Here is a 13,171-nt window from a genome sequence, read left to right as displayed (position 1 = left end):
CTCTCTCTCTCTCTCTCTCTCTCTCTCTCTCTCTCTCTCTCTCTCTCTCTCTCTCTCTCTCTCTCACACTCTCTCTCTCTCTGTCTTTCTCTCTCCACTCACTGTTTCCTGTTTCCCACACAGGTTATTTTTGCTCTAAGGGTTCGGCAGCTCCGAGTGTCCTCAGGGAGCCGTCAGTGTAGAGGAGGGCCTATCCAGTTGCAGTACCCAGGGGTATGGTTACACACACACACACACACACACACTACTCTCTCAGGGCTACCATTCTCTAATACTGCTCTATCAGGGTCACACACTCACTGTGCACACACATGCCCATAGGCCCCATGGGATTAAAGCTGTGAAGATAATATTATTGAATCATGTTCTTATATATATTAGATAATATTTAATATCTATAGCTCTGAGCCTGTTCCTCTTTCTAAGATCTGCTTTTACAGAGTACATAATGAAATCTGACAAATTGTTATGCCCACATTTTTTATTCCCGAAGAGAGTGTGTGTGTGTGTCGCGTGCGTGTGTGCGAGTTCTCTCTTGGGTGTGTGTGTGTACAGTATTAGGATGAATCAGATCACAGCTTCTTACATACAGTATTTATTTTCTTTTTTTCAGTTATTACTGCCTGGCAACAGCTTCCTCTATGAAACCAATGAGTTCCCTGTGGGTCATTACTGCCCAACTGGTACCTCCTCCCAGTACCAGTACCCATGCCCTGCTGGGACTACCAACCCACACACTAGAATGGGCAGTCCACAGGACTGCTTGCCATGCCCCCCAGGTGATACACATATCTATCTGGTTGTTACTGTCTATTTAATCACACTTATAATTATTTTACTATATCAAACAGTTCTAGATATAAGAAAAGTTACTTTTCAAGATGCCTGTGCTGCACATCATTAATATCACAAACTCACCCAGGGTGACGCCAAGCGTCAAGTTAATTAGCAATCATCTAACAACATTTTACAAAAACCATTATAATTAAATAATTTTCTTAAATAGGCCCTTGCGGTGCAGTGACTTCCATTTTCAAACGCAGGTTCTTTTTGCTGGACTGTATAAGTTAACTTTTTAATGCCCCCAACTGTACATCATCTGAACAGCTATACATATAGTAACTGATAGAACTACACAGGCCTTTTATTAAAAAATTTCTTAACATTTAACATGTTTGAGGTGCAAGTGGATACCACATTCACCTATTGCCCCGTTTATTGCTATTTTAAAAGGAGATCTATCCTGGTCTGATTGAGTGCTGATCTAAGATCAGTTTGCCTAGATTATAACGAATAAGATTACATGGAAAGGGAGGACCTGATCCAAGATCAGATGAAAACAGGCCCTGGTCTGATTGGTTCTACCTTCATTTCTCAGGGATTTTCTGTGGCGTATCGGGCCAGTTCATCACTGGCTATCTTTGTCACTCTGAAGCAGTGTCCCCAACACATTTTTACATTTTTGTCATTTAGCAGACGCTCTTATCCAGAGCAACTTACAGTTAGTGCGTGCATACATTTTTCATACTGGCCCCCTGTGGGAATTGAACCCACAACCCTGGCGTTGCAAGCGCCATGCTCTACCAACTGAGCTACAGGAGGCTTGACACCTGAAGACAGTGTGACCGGTGACTGATGTCCCCAAGGTCACTACTGTCCAGAGGGCTTGGCTGCAGCGCCACGTCCCTGTCCTCTAGGATATTACAGCAACACCACCAGGAACACACAACTCTCTGACTGCCTGCCCTGCAGGTTTGTGCTGATTAAACACATTTCTTTTAAGTACGAACCATTATTCTTTATCTTATGAAGAAACATTTTTTGATGGATATTTGACTGATATACTGCACATGAAGTTTCTTCATGGAAGAAAAGTTATTTGAATTCAATTTGAATAGCGATTTATATTTGACTGGCATAAAATTGACTTTTGTTGGGCTTCTTTTTGATTGCGCATCAGTGAAGACTTCTCTCTCAAATGCAGGGTTAATTTGTGCCAGCAGAGGGCTCTCCTTCCCTTCTCATCTCTACCAGGCTGGCTCCTACTCCCCTTACAGACACAACTCCAGCCTCCCTGGATCTATCACCTGCTTAGCTGGGCATATGTGCCCACTTGGCAGTGCCATCCAGGTTCCCTGTGTGCCAGGGACTTACCAGGACCAACCTGGGCAGGTAGGGAGGAAGACATCCATAGCAGTATATTTCATCTTGACCACCAGTCTATTAAAGCTGAACAGTTTGTAGGGCCAGGAGTTTTTCTTGACCATGTAATCTGACCAGGAAAAACTCAAGGGCCTAGTTGTAGGTTTGAACTGTGCTTAAAAGAAATCCTGGTCTGGTCAGAAAAAACGACATATACTGCATACTGAGTGTTAATGATATTCTATGTCATCCCTTTCACAGGCTGAGTGTTTTACCTGTCCGCAGGGTTTTACTTTGCAGGCTCAATACATCCTAACACGGGAACACACACGCCGACCCCTTGTCCAAAGGGACACTACTGCCCCCCAGGTAGTGCATATAGGGCAATATACTATTTGTCTTTATTGAAATAAGTGCCACGCATACCATGGTGGCGAAGACACATGGCTGAGAATGACACTAGACCTAAATGGCATCTGTGTGTGATTTCTTTGTTCTCTAGGCACACGGTCTGGTGTGGAGTACCCATGCCCAGCTGGCACGTTTAGTGGGCAGACCAGCACGTCTAATAAGTGTGCCCTGCCCTCCAGGGAAGTACTGCAGCTCTGCAGGGTTGGCAGTGCCTACTGGGCAATGCTCTCCTAGGTGGGTGGCAGCGTTATAAATCATTTTTTCATGTTGAATCGTATCTCTGGTTCAGCATGTATGGTCCTTGAGATTTATGTTGTGTTGTCTCTAGCTATAATTGTGCCCCCCTTTCTTTCTCTGTATTCACTCTCTCCCTCTATACCTCTATACCTCTCTTTTTATTTCTACCTCTTTCATTCTTTCTCTCTCTCGCTCTCTATTTTCTCTCTTATTTTCTCTCTCTCTTTCCCTCCAACCCTCCCTCCTCTCCTCCTCTAGGTATCTTTGTATCCAAGGTTCTGTTACTTCTCAGCCAGCTGGAGAGACTACAGGTGGAAAATGCACCGCTGGGTCCTACTGCCCACTGGGTACCAGTCACATGCTTCTCTGCCCGCCTGGCACTTTTAGCTCCTTTGAAGGTAAAATTTAAACTGCCGACATTTCAGTATGAAGATATTTTTTTATATATCCTGTACTGTATGTATCACGTTTATGTAAGTGTGGTTGCTGTATATGGCCCTTATAAATGATAGGTTTGTCATATCAGGGTTTCTCAAACTTAGTCCTGGGGCCCCCCATTTGTGCACGTTTAGTTTTTTACCCTAGCACTACACTGCTGATTCAAATAATCAAAGATTGATGATGAGTTGGTTATTTGAGTGAGCTGTGTAGTGCTAGGGCAAAAACCAAAATGTGCACCCAGGGGGGTCCCCAGGACCGAGTTTGGGAATCTCTGTGTCATATTATCTTTCATATAAAATGAACACTTTCATATTGATTACATATGACTCATTGGAAGCCCTGAATTATATGAATGATATGAAAATGATGACAATTAATTAATATAATATATAATATTACTATGAAAATGAACTCCATGTGTTCTGGTGTGTTTGCTGTGCAGGGGCAGTATCTGTGGCTGTGTGCCAGCCCTGTGTGCCTGGGCAGTACTGTGCAATCTTTGGCCATGCCTACCCATCTGCTCCCTGCAGCGCCGGGTTCTACTGCCCAATAGGATCCAGAACCCCCACGCCAAATCATAATGCAACAAGTAATAATGCGATAAGTACTTGAAACAGGTGTGCTAGTTCAGGGCTACAACAAAATTGTGAAATGTCTGTGGGTACCCAAGGAGAGGTTTGAAAAAGGCTGATTTATGCAATATGAGTAGGGCCAGGAGTTTTTCCCGATTATGTGTGACCTAACCACGAAAAAACTCTGGTCTAAAGTAATAGACTAGATCTAGCACCCTTTTTCTTTGACAGGTCAAGGGGTCAGGTAAAACTCCAGGCCCCACTAATAATAATGACATAACATACTGTATATCCTCCTCATGATGGAGAGGTCTTGGGACAGATCAATGGAGACATTTGTCCAGGAGGCCACTACTGTCCGATTGCGACAGCTCAGCCAATACACTGCCCCCCAGGTACACTATATTAAGGACATAATGCACTCAGACCAGTTCCAAGGGCAATAAAACCTAATAGGTGTAACAATAAAGCCGTCGTTAAGGCAGCTCTTTAGAAAATTAAATCTAGCACTGTCACTCGTGATCAATATGGCAATGTTATGCTATTTCTATGAGTGTGTGCATGTGTGTGTGTGTGTGTGTGTGTGTGTGTGTCACTTGATGTGGTCCTTTACCAAGATTAGACAATGCCAGACCAAAAATAGATCTTCTCTCTTTATGGCAGTGTGATTTATGTTAAGTGGCTACAACTGTCCCTAGATTGAATAAACTGTCCGTTTAGTGCTCCAAGTTGTGTTAGATACAAGACAGACTCATGGCAGGCTACATTATGTCTCTCGTTGATAAAAGGATGGTCTTTCTGTAGAACAATAATCAAATGAGACGCAATTATTAGATATACTAGAGCATTTCCCCCCTCTAAACTCTCGTGGACAGATTACGCAAGACTTTTGTTCTGAGTTAACCGAGATTACCCCCGCTCTATTTCCTCTATTCCAGGCACCTTTCTGGGTGAATATGGTGGTCAATCAGAGGCATACTGTGAGGCTTGTCCGTCTGGATTCTACTGCCCTGTGTGGGGGCAGACCACCACAGACCTCCGCTGTCCCCAGGGTTGGTTCTGTCCAGTAGGCTCTGTATCAGGGCATCAACCAGGTAAACCGGGTACAGCCAGAAGAGGATGGCCTGGTTCCTCCCTAGGTTCCTTCCTTCTTTTAGCTTTGACTGGCCACTGTGCTTTTGCTTTGCTTGCTCTCTGGGGTCTGAGCAGGGTAATTGTAAAGCACTTTGTGTCATCTGCAAATGTAAAAAGGGCTTTCTAAAACAAACTTGATTGATTTATCCATATTGCTGGTTATTATGTGAGGTCTCATTCTTCTCAGGGTACTTATCAACCAAGCAGAGAAAGAGAAAGCCAGGGATGGGTGAATTACTGTAGATAAATGGGGATAATGTCCAATCATTGTTTGTATGGCATGACAATTAACAAAATAAAAGTTGAATGCAGCACAGTATGGCTCTGTACTAGCCAAAACTGTTCTTTTTTTTCTATTTCCTGTAAGGTAAATAAATAAAGAACACAAACTCCTTTGGTGAGGTGCTGACTAGAGGAAAATAAACTATACAAATGAAAAAGAAAGTTGCACGCTCAAGAACAGATGTGTGTGACTTTATTTTTCATTCGTCTATTTTCTGTGTCAAATTGAATGTGCATAAACACTCTAGATCAGCTAGGTTCATAACCTCCATAAATAGTATGATGCAACTCCTCCATGCTACCACAGTCATTACACCCACTTTTCCCTGCAGTCCACGGGGTCTCCCAGCAGGGGCTAAATAATCCAATAGCGATGCCATGATACCTAATTGAATATTTATAACGTTTGATTCTGTTTCCTGTTTTGTTGCACTGTGTTTAGAATGTCAGTGCCCATCTGGTCATTTGTGCCCATATGGAAGTGCTGAGCTTGTCGTCTGTGCCCCTGGCACCTATCAGTCTTTGACTGGTCAGTCTACATGCAAGACCTGCCCACCAGGTGCCTACCATGTATGCCTGTGTGATTTAAATTTAAGGACACTTTTCTAACACATAAAAGTCTTATTTTCTATGCTATTCAGCCCAAATCCACCCTTTTTAGCGAGCCCAGCTAACCCATTCAGATAGCCTGGTCTCAGATCTGTTTGTGCTGTCTTCCTATGGTCATTGCCACAGTGTTGGCAAGATGGCACAAACTCATCTGGGACCAGGACTCCACACTACGTGGAATTTGTCATCCATTTAGCATACCTGTTAGGTCTTAATTGGTAAAAAATACTTATTGATAATAAAGAACATTCTATTCCAGCCAGCTTTACTCTTTACTTTTCTGTTCCAAGTTTTTACTGTGTGGAAGGAACCTCTCTCCCAGCACCTGCCCAGCTGGCAGTGTGAGTCAGGCTGAGGGGAGGGCATCTCAGAGGGACTGTTCTCCATGCCCTCCTGGGCTCTACTGCAACAGAAGCACTCTCACCTCTCCCTCAGGACCCTGCTCTCGAGGTCAACGCAGGAAAATAACATATCAATAACATTTTAATAACGTTTTAATATCATACTATTTCAGACTGCCCATGCTCTCCAGGTTAGACACACTATAAAGTGATAACACATTAATAACATTTTAATAAGATATTATTTCAGGCATTGCCCATGTGCTTGGGTTTTATTTTCATTATCCATCTTTATGCATTGTGTATTACCTTAGGTCAGTGGTATTCAAACTGTTTCAGCTGGGACCCCATTTTTTACGGCACAATTTCTGGGGACCCCACACCAAATCTAATGACACAACCTTAAAGTCTGTAAATTTACATTTTTACATCGACAAATAAGATGAGAAAAAATAAGAAACCAGCACACTGCTCTTGCTAGAATCACTGCTCTTTATTAAGCTTTACGTATCGGCCTCAATGACTTCATCAGAGCTTTTGTGAGGGTTTAGACTTTGCACAGTTTTTCAGTCTGCACTCTGAAATCTTGCAAGTAAACACGAAAAGGAAGTACCAAGTAGACAATGGATCAACTACGAGAGATCAACTCACCACGAACTGTGAGAGTACCCTCTCACACAAGAAGACGCCATAAGATCCTCTTCCCTACCTCCAACATGGACAACCTAGCTCTGCACTCTACTGAATAACTTAAAATCCAACTCCAGAGACTCGAGAGAAAGAGACTTGTTTGTTCCTGCTTGGCACCACTCGAGTATTGGCGCAACAAGTGAAATTCCAAGAGGACTGAGAATACAGAAAGTGAAAGAAAATGACAAAACTTTTGTTCAGAAATGGGGTGAAATCCTCAGCAAATGTTCTTTAGATTTAATGCTACTAATCAGTGAACATGAGGTTATAATGAAGGAGATTATAGGCCCAGACTTCACAGCCATAGACTCAATCAACCAGTCCATTGGGAAATACAGAGACTTCCTACAAGCAACAAAGATCAAGAAATATCAGCGAGACACAGTGGACTACCAGCTCAACCAGGTCTACACATGGGAAGGCCCAAAGACGGGAGCACCGAGAGGCCAACTTAGGGACGCACCACTGACCTGGGGACGCACCACTGACCTACATGGACAGACAAACCATTTGATACGAAAGTAGAACTGTTTAAATTATTTCGCAAGATTAAACTTAAACACGTGTTTTCCCAAAACACAGTTTGTGGCCTAGAAATTCAACAAAGAACTGTTACACATTTTAAGCCCAAAAGCAAATTCTGTCCTATGGTTAACAACTTCTCGATTAATACCAATTGTAGGTTAGTCGAACAAGAAGTCATGTCTGTATATATGAGAAAAACAAACCATATTCAGAAGAACCTCACCAGGACAGAATTTGCTTTTGGGCTTAAAATGGGTAACAGTTCTTTGTTTAATTTTTAGGCCAGAAACATGTGTTAAAGTTTAATCTTGCGAAAGATTTTAAACAGTTCTACTTTCATAGATACTATTTGAGAGACCGAGATACTAACAAATACCCACCAACAAACTTTATTCTAGAGTTGGCTGTATATGTTTTCCAGTGCAATGGCTGGGAGCGGCGGTAGAGTGTTTTTTGTGGATGAGTGAGGATCTTCCAAGCAGTTTCTCTCACGAAAAACGTCTGTAAGGTTTGAACGTTTTGAGCTACAAACTATGTAACCTAACCCTCATTCCCAAACCTAACGTTAACCATATACCTTAATTATATACCGCTATGCCTAAATACTTTTTTCCCCCTGCTGGTTAACTATCCACTTCCGACAGGTAAACCAATGTCATGGACTCTATAGTCTCCAGTTATAGACTGTCGAATAGCTGGCCAGCACGCACGCCAGATTTGGTTCTGGGTTCTTTTGAGATGATGGACTCTTTAGAGCTTGCAGGTGAATATAATTGAGTGACAGTTGGAGGTTATAGCCTAAACATATTTTTATTGTGTCATGTTCATTTTTAGATGGAGATGGGAACTGGATGGATGTCGTAACTAGGCCATGGTCAGGTCAGGCCTTGGCCGACTCTGCACCTCATCTCAGGAGCCCACTTTATGAACTTCAAAGGCGATATATGTCCCAAAGGTATGCATTGCCTGCTATGTGAACTCTTACACTCTAGTGGTTGCTTCTGTTTATGCCAATAGCCTTAAAAACTGTGCAACATAAAAACAGGCTTGCTGTTTAATAACCATGTTGGATGTGTGTGTTTTATCGTAGAGCATACTAACAATGGACTGGATGAAACTCACCTCATCCACTACAAATGTATAGCATCAACCACAATATGTGCATCTGTCCTATAGGTTTCTACTATCCTGTAGGATCGGCCTACCCTCAGCCCTGTGACACTGGTTCCTACTGTGGTCAGACTGGTCTGGAAGCCCCCAGTGGCCTCTGTACCCCAGGCTACGTATGCTCCAGGGGTTCCAAGGCCCCTCACGCCTCACTCTGCCCCCCTGGACACTACTGCCCCCAGGGCACACCTCTCCCTCTACCCTGCCCCCCTGGAACCCTGAAGGGTAAGAAACAAAAACACTAGCCTGGTCCGAGATCTGTTTGTGCTGTATAGCCAACAACGACCTTAGGAGTTGCATATAGCACAAACAGATCTGGGACCAGGCTACAACAACACTGTTGCTTTACTGTTAATGAATCCCTAGTTCAAATATTGACTATGATGATCATTACAGGATACTTAGAGATCTTTGAATATCCTGCAAGGATCCTATAGGTCATGATTCTGTGAAAGATTAGAGGTTAGGCCACCCCTTTTAGAAATCAGTTGCAAACTCAATCAGGAAGTACTGTACTAATCCTCATCAGTGTTGAAGAGTGACGTTGTTGTTGTTGTTGATGCTGATCAGTGGCGGTTCCTCAGAGGAGGAAGGGGAGGACCATCCTCCTCAGTGAATTTCATAAAAATTTGAATTGTAAAACATGTTGTTTTTTCTTTTCGTTATAATTTTTAGATTAAACTATACTAAATAAATTCACGTCACCAAATAATTTATTAAAACACACTGTTTTGCAATAAAGGTCTACAGTAGCCTCAACAGCACTCTGTAGGGTAGCACCATGGTGTAGCCGGAGGACAGCTAGCTTCCGTCCTCCTCTGGATACATTGACTCCAATACAAAACCTAGGAGGCTCATGGTTCTCACCCCCTTCCATAGACTAGCACAGTAATTATGACAACTTCCGGAGGACGTCCTCCTACCTATCAGAACTCTTGCAGCATGAACTGACATGTTGTCCACCCAATCAAAGGATCAGATAATTAATCTAGTACTGAAAGTATAAGCTACAGCTAGCTAGCCCTGCAGTGCATAAAATGTGGTGAGTAGTTGATTCAAAGAGAGAGAAAGACAATAGTTGAACAGTTTTGAACAAATTAATTTCTTCCAAAATGAAGGAGAAGCAAGAGAAAGACAGAGAGAGATTTCGTCATTTTTTTTCCACTTTCAGTTTCACTTACATAGCTAGCAAATGCAGCTAGCCAGTTTAGCCTACTCAAACACCCTGCTCAAACAGAGGGATGCTATGTTAGCTAGCTGGCTATGACTATCCAACACAACACTCAAACTCTTCCAAGTCAAGGTAAGCTTTTGGTTTGACTAATTTATTGCCACCGCCGGTGTAACTGCTAAACTGCTAACTAACTATACACTGTAAAGTTACTGCATGTCTGTAACGGGTTTACTAACGTGTTACTAGTAGTTCTATTAGCTTTGTTGACTATGATGTTACTTTAGCTAATAGGGTGACAACGATGTAGGCTGTGTGTAGCAGTTATAATATGGTTTGGCTTGGAAAGGTTTTTTCGCCTGGTCACATACAGCTGATGTGTTGTGCATTGAAGTCCACAAACGAAGGTAAATAGTGAGAGGAGGAGAGCGCATAGGAATACAACGTGGTTGCTATGAATGTGAACTGTGTTTACGCTTGACCAGGGGTGTATTCATTCCGGTGATTCTGTTGAAAAACGTTTCTTAAACGGAAGCAAACAGAACAAAACGGGGATAAACATACCTGAATTTGTCCAATAGAAATAGACTAATGATTACACCCTAGATCAGCTAGATGCAGGCAAGAGTGTGCAAGGCGGTATTGAATGTGTCACTGTCTGTCACCTCAACATTTTCTCTTGATCTGTGTGCACCTACGTTGTAATCTTTCATTCATAGGCTAGGTTGTAGCAACCTCATGATGGGTATAGGGATAATTTGAGTATCATGTAGTAGCCTAAACCTATCGATGTTACATTGAACTGGGTGAATGGAATATGAATCACAGTCATCAAATATGCTGTAATAGAAATAAGGCCATGCTCATGAAAAAAAAAAATGCTACTGGCCGCCACTGATGCTGAAGTCCTCACATACCCTGCTATCAAGTGTTTCTTATTGTACAAATTCAGATCGAACCTCCCCATTTCGGACCGTTTTCTTTCCTTTCATGCCTACTGAACGTGACCCTGATGTCCTTACATACGCCACTGGCTGCCACCCTGCTAGCTGTTTACTGGTGCTGTGGAATATGAAAACGTAGTTCATTTAAAAACATTCTCCCCCTGGCTACTATGACAGAGAGGTTGGTCACAATTTAATCTGTGTTTGGGAATGGGGCAATTAAAATCCTATCATATTCAATGTTCTATAACGCTCAGAAAATGTTATTTCTGTTATTTCTGATGTCGTAACTAGGCCATGGTCAGGTCTTGGCCGACTCTGCACCTCATCTCAGGAGCCCACTTTATGAACTTCAAAGGCGATATATGTCCCAAAGGTATGCATTGCCTGCTATGTGAACTCTTACACTCTAGTGGTTGCTTCTGTTTATGCCAATAGCCTTAAAAACTGTGCAACATAAAAACAGGCTTGCTGTTTAATAACCATGTTGGATTAAAGTGTGTTTTATCGTAGAGCATACTAACAATGGACTGGATGAAACTCACCTCATCCACTACAAATGTATAGCATCAACCACAATATGTGCATCTGTCCTATAGGTTTCTACTGTCCTGTAGGATCGGCCTACCCTCAGCCCTGTGACACTGGTTCCTACTGTGGTCAGACTGGTCTGGAAGCCCCCAGTGGCCTCTGTACCCCAGGCTACGTATGCTCCAGGGGTTCCAAGGCCCCTCACGCCTCACTCTGCCCCCCTGGACACTACTGCCCCCAGGGCACACCTCTCCCTCTACCCTGCCCCCCTGGAACCCTGAAGGGTAAGAAACAAAAACACTAACCTGGTCCGAGATCTGTTTGTGCTGTATAGCCAACAACGACCTTAGGAGTTGCATATAGCACAAACAGATCTGGGACCAGGCTACAACAACACTGTTGCTTTACTGTTAATGAATCCCTAGTTCAAATATTGACTATGATGATCATTACAGGATACTTAGAGATCTTTTAATATCATGCAAGGATCCTATAGGTCATGATTCTGTGAAAGATTAGAGGTTAGCCCACCCCTTTTAGAAATCAGCTGCAAACTCAATCAGGAAGTACTGTACTAAAAGGATCAGATAATTAATCTAGTACTGAAAGTATAAGCTACAGCTAGCTAGCCCTGCAGTGCATAAAATGTGGTGAGTAGGTGATTCAAAGAGAGAGAAAGACAATAGTTGATCAGTTTTGAACAAATTAATTTCTTCCAAAATGAAGGAGAAACAAGAGAAAGACAGAGAGAGATTTCGTCATTTTTTTCCACTTTCAGTTTCACTTACATAGCTAGCAAATGCAGCTAGCCAGTTTAGCCTACTCAAACACCCTGCTCAAACAGAGGGATGCTAAGTTAGCTAGCTGGCTATGACTATCCAACACAACACTCAAACTCTTCCAAGTCAAAGGTAAGCTTTTGGTTTGACTAATTTATTGCCACCGCCGGTGTAACTGCTAAACTGCTAACTAACTATACACTGTAAAGTTACTGCATGTCTGTAACGGGTTTACTAACGTGTTACTAGTAGTTCTATTAGCTTTGTTGACTATGACGTTACTTTAGCTAATAGGGTGACAATGATGTAGGCTGTGTGTAGCAGTTATAATATGGTTTGGCTTGGAAAGGTTTTTTCGCCTGGTCACATACAGCTGATGTGTTGTGCATTGAAGTCCACAAACAAAGGTAAAAGGTGAGAGGAGGAGAGCGCATAGGAATACAACGTGGCTGCTATGAATGTGAACTGTGTTTACGCTTGACCAGGGGTGTATTCATTCCGGTGATTCTGTTGAAAAACGTTTCTTAAACGGAAGCAAACAGAACAAAATGGGGATAAATAGAAATAGACTAATGATTACACCCTAGATCAGCTAGATGCAGGCAAGAGTGTGCAAGGCGGTATTGAATGTGTCACTGTCTGTCACCTCAACATTTTCTCTTGACCTGTGTGCACCTACGTTGTAATCTTTCATTCATAGGCTAGGTTGTAGCAACCTCATTTCTGTCTGTGATCTGATTTTCTGATGCTGACTGACTGATCGGTGCCACTGTGTGTTGTTAGGTCGATCAGGCGGGTCCACAGTGGACGACTGCCAGCCTTACTGCGATCAGACAGGCTCGGCCGAGCCTAGCGGTCAGTGTGCTCCTGGCTACTACTGTCCAGGGGGACAGAGCACTGATAGACCATCGCAACATGTGTGTGGAGTTGGTTATTTCTGAGAGGAGGTTAGTGCCAATGTCCTCAGGGCTAATTTACAATATCCGTACTGTACTGGCATACCACTTAGAATGCATGTCCAATACATTGCTTCTTTGAAAATCTTATTCCACAGAAAACAGTTGCAACTTATATCATAATAATATCATACTATGTATTATAAGTCATATTACAAAGGAAATGTGTGTGCTGCTGGTCTTTCAGGGTAGTGTAAGAGCTAGCCTGTGCCCCGGGAAGCTACCAGCCTCATGGGGGT

The sequence above is a fragment of the Coregonus lavaretus genome (genome assembly GCF_964263955.1).
Source record: "Coregonus lavaretus genome assembly, chromosome: 30".
In the NCBI taxonomy this organism is placed as follows: domain Eukaryota; kingdom Metazoa; phylum Chordata; class Actinopteri; order Salmoniformes; family Salmonidae; genus Coregonus; species Coregonus lavaretus.
The sequence above is the reverse complement of the archived record's forward strand: the minus strand, read 5'-3'. Positions refer to the sequence as shown.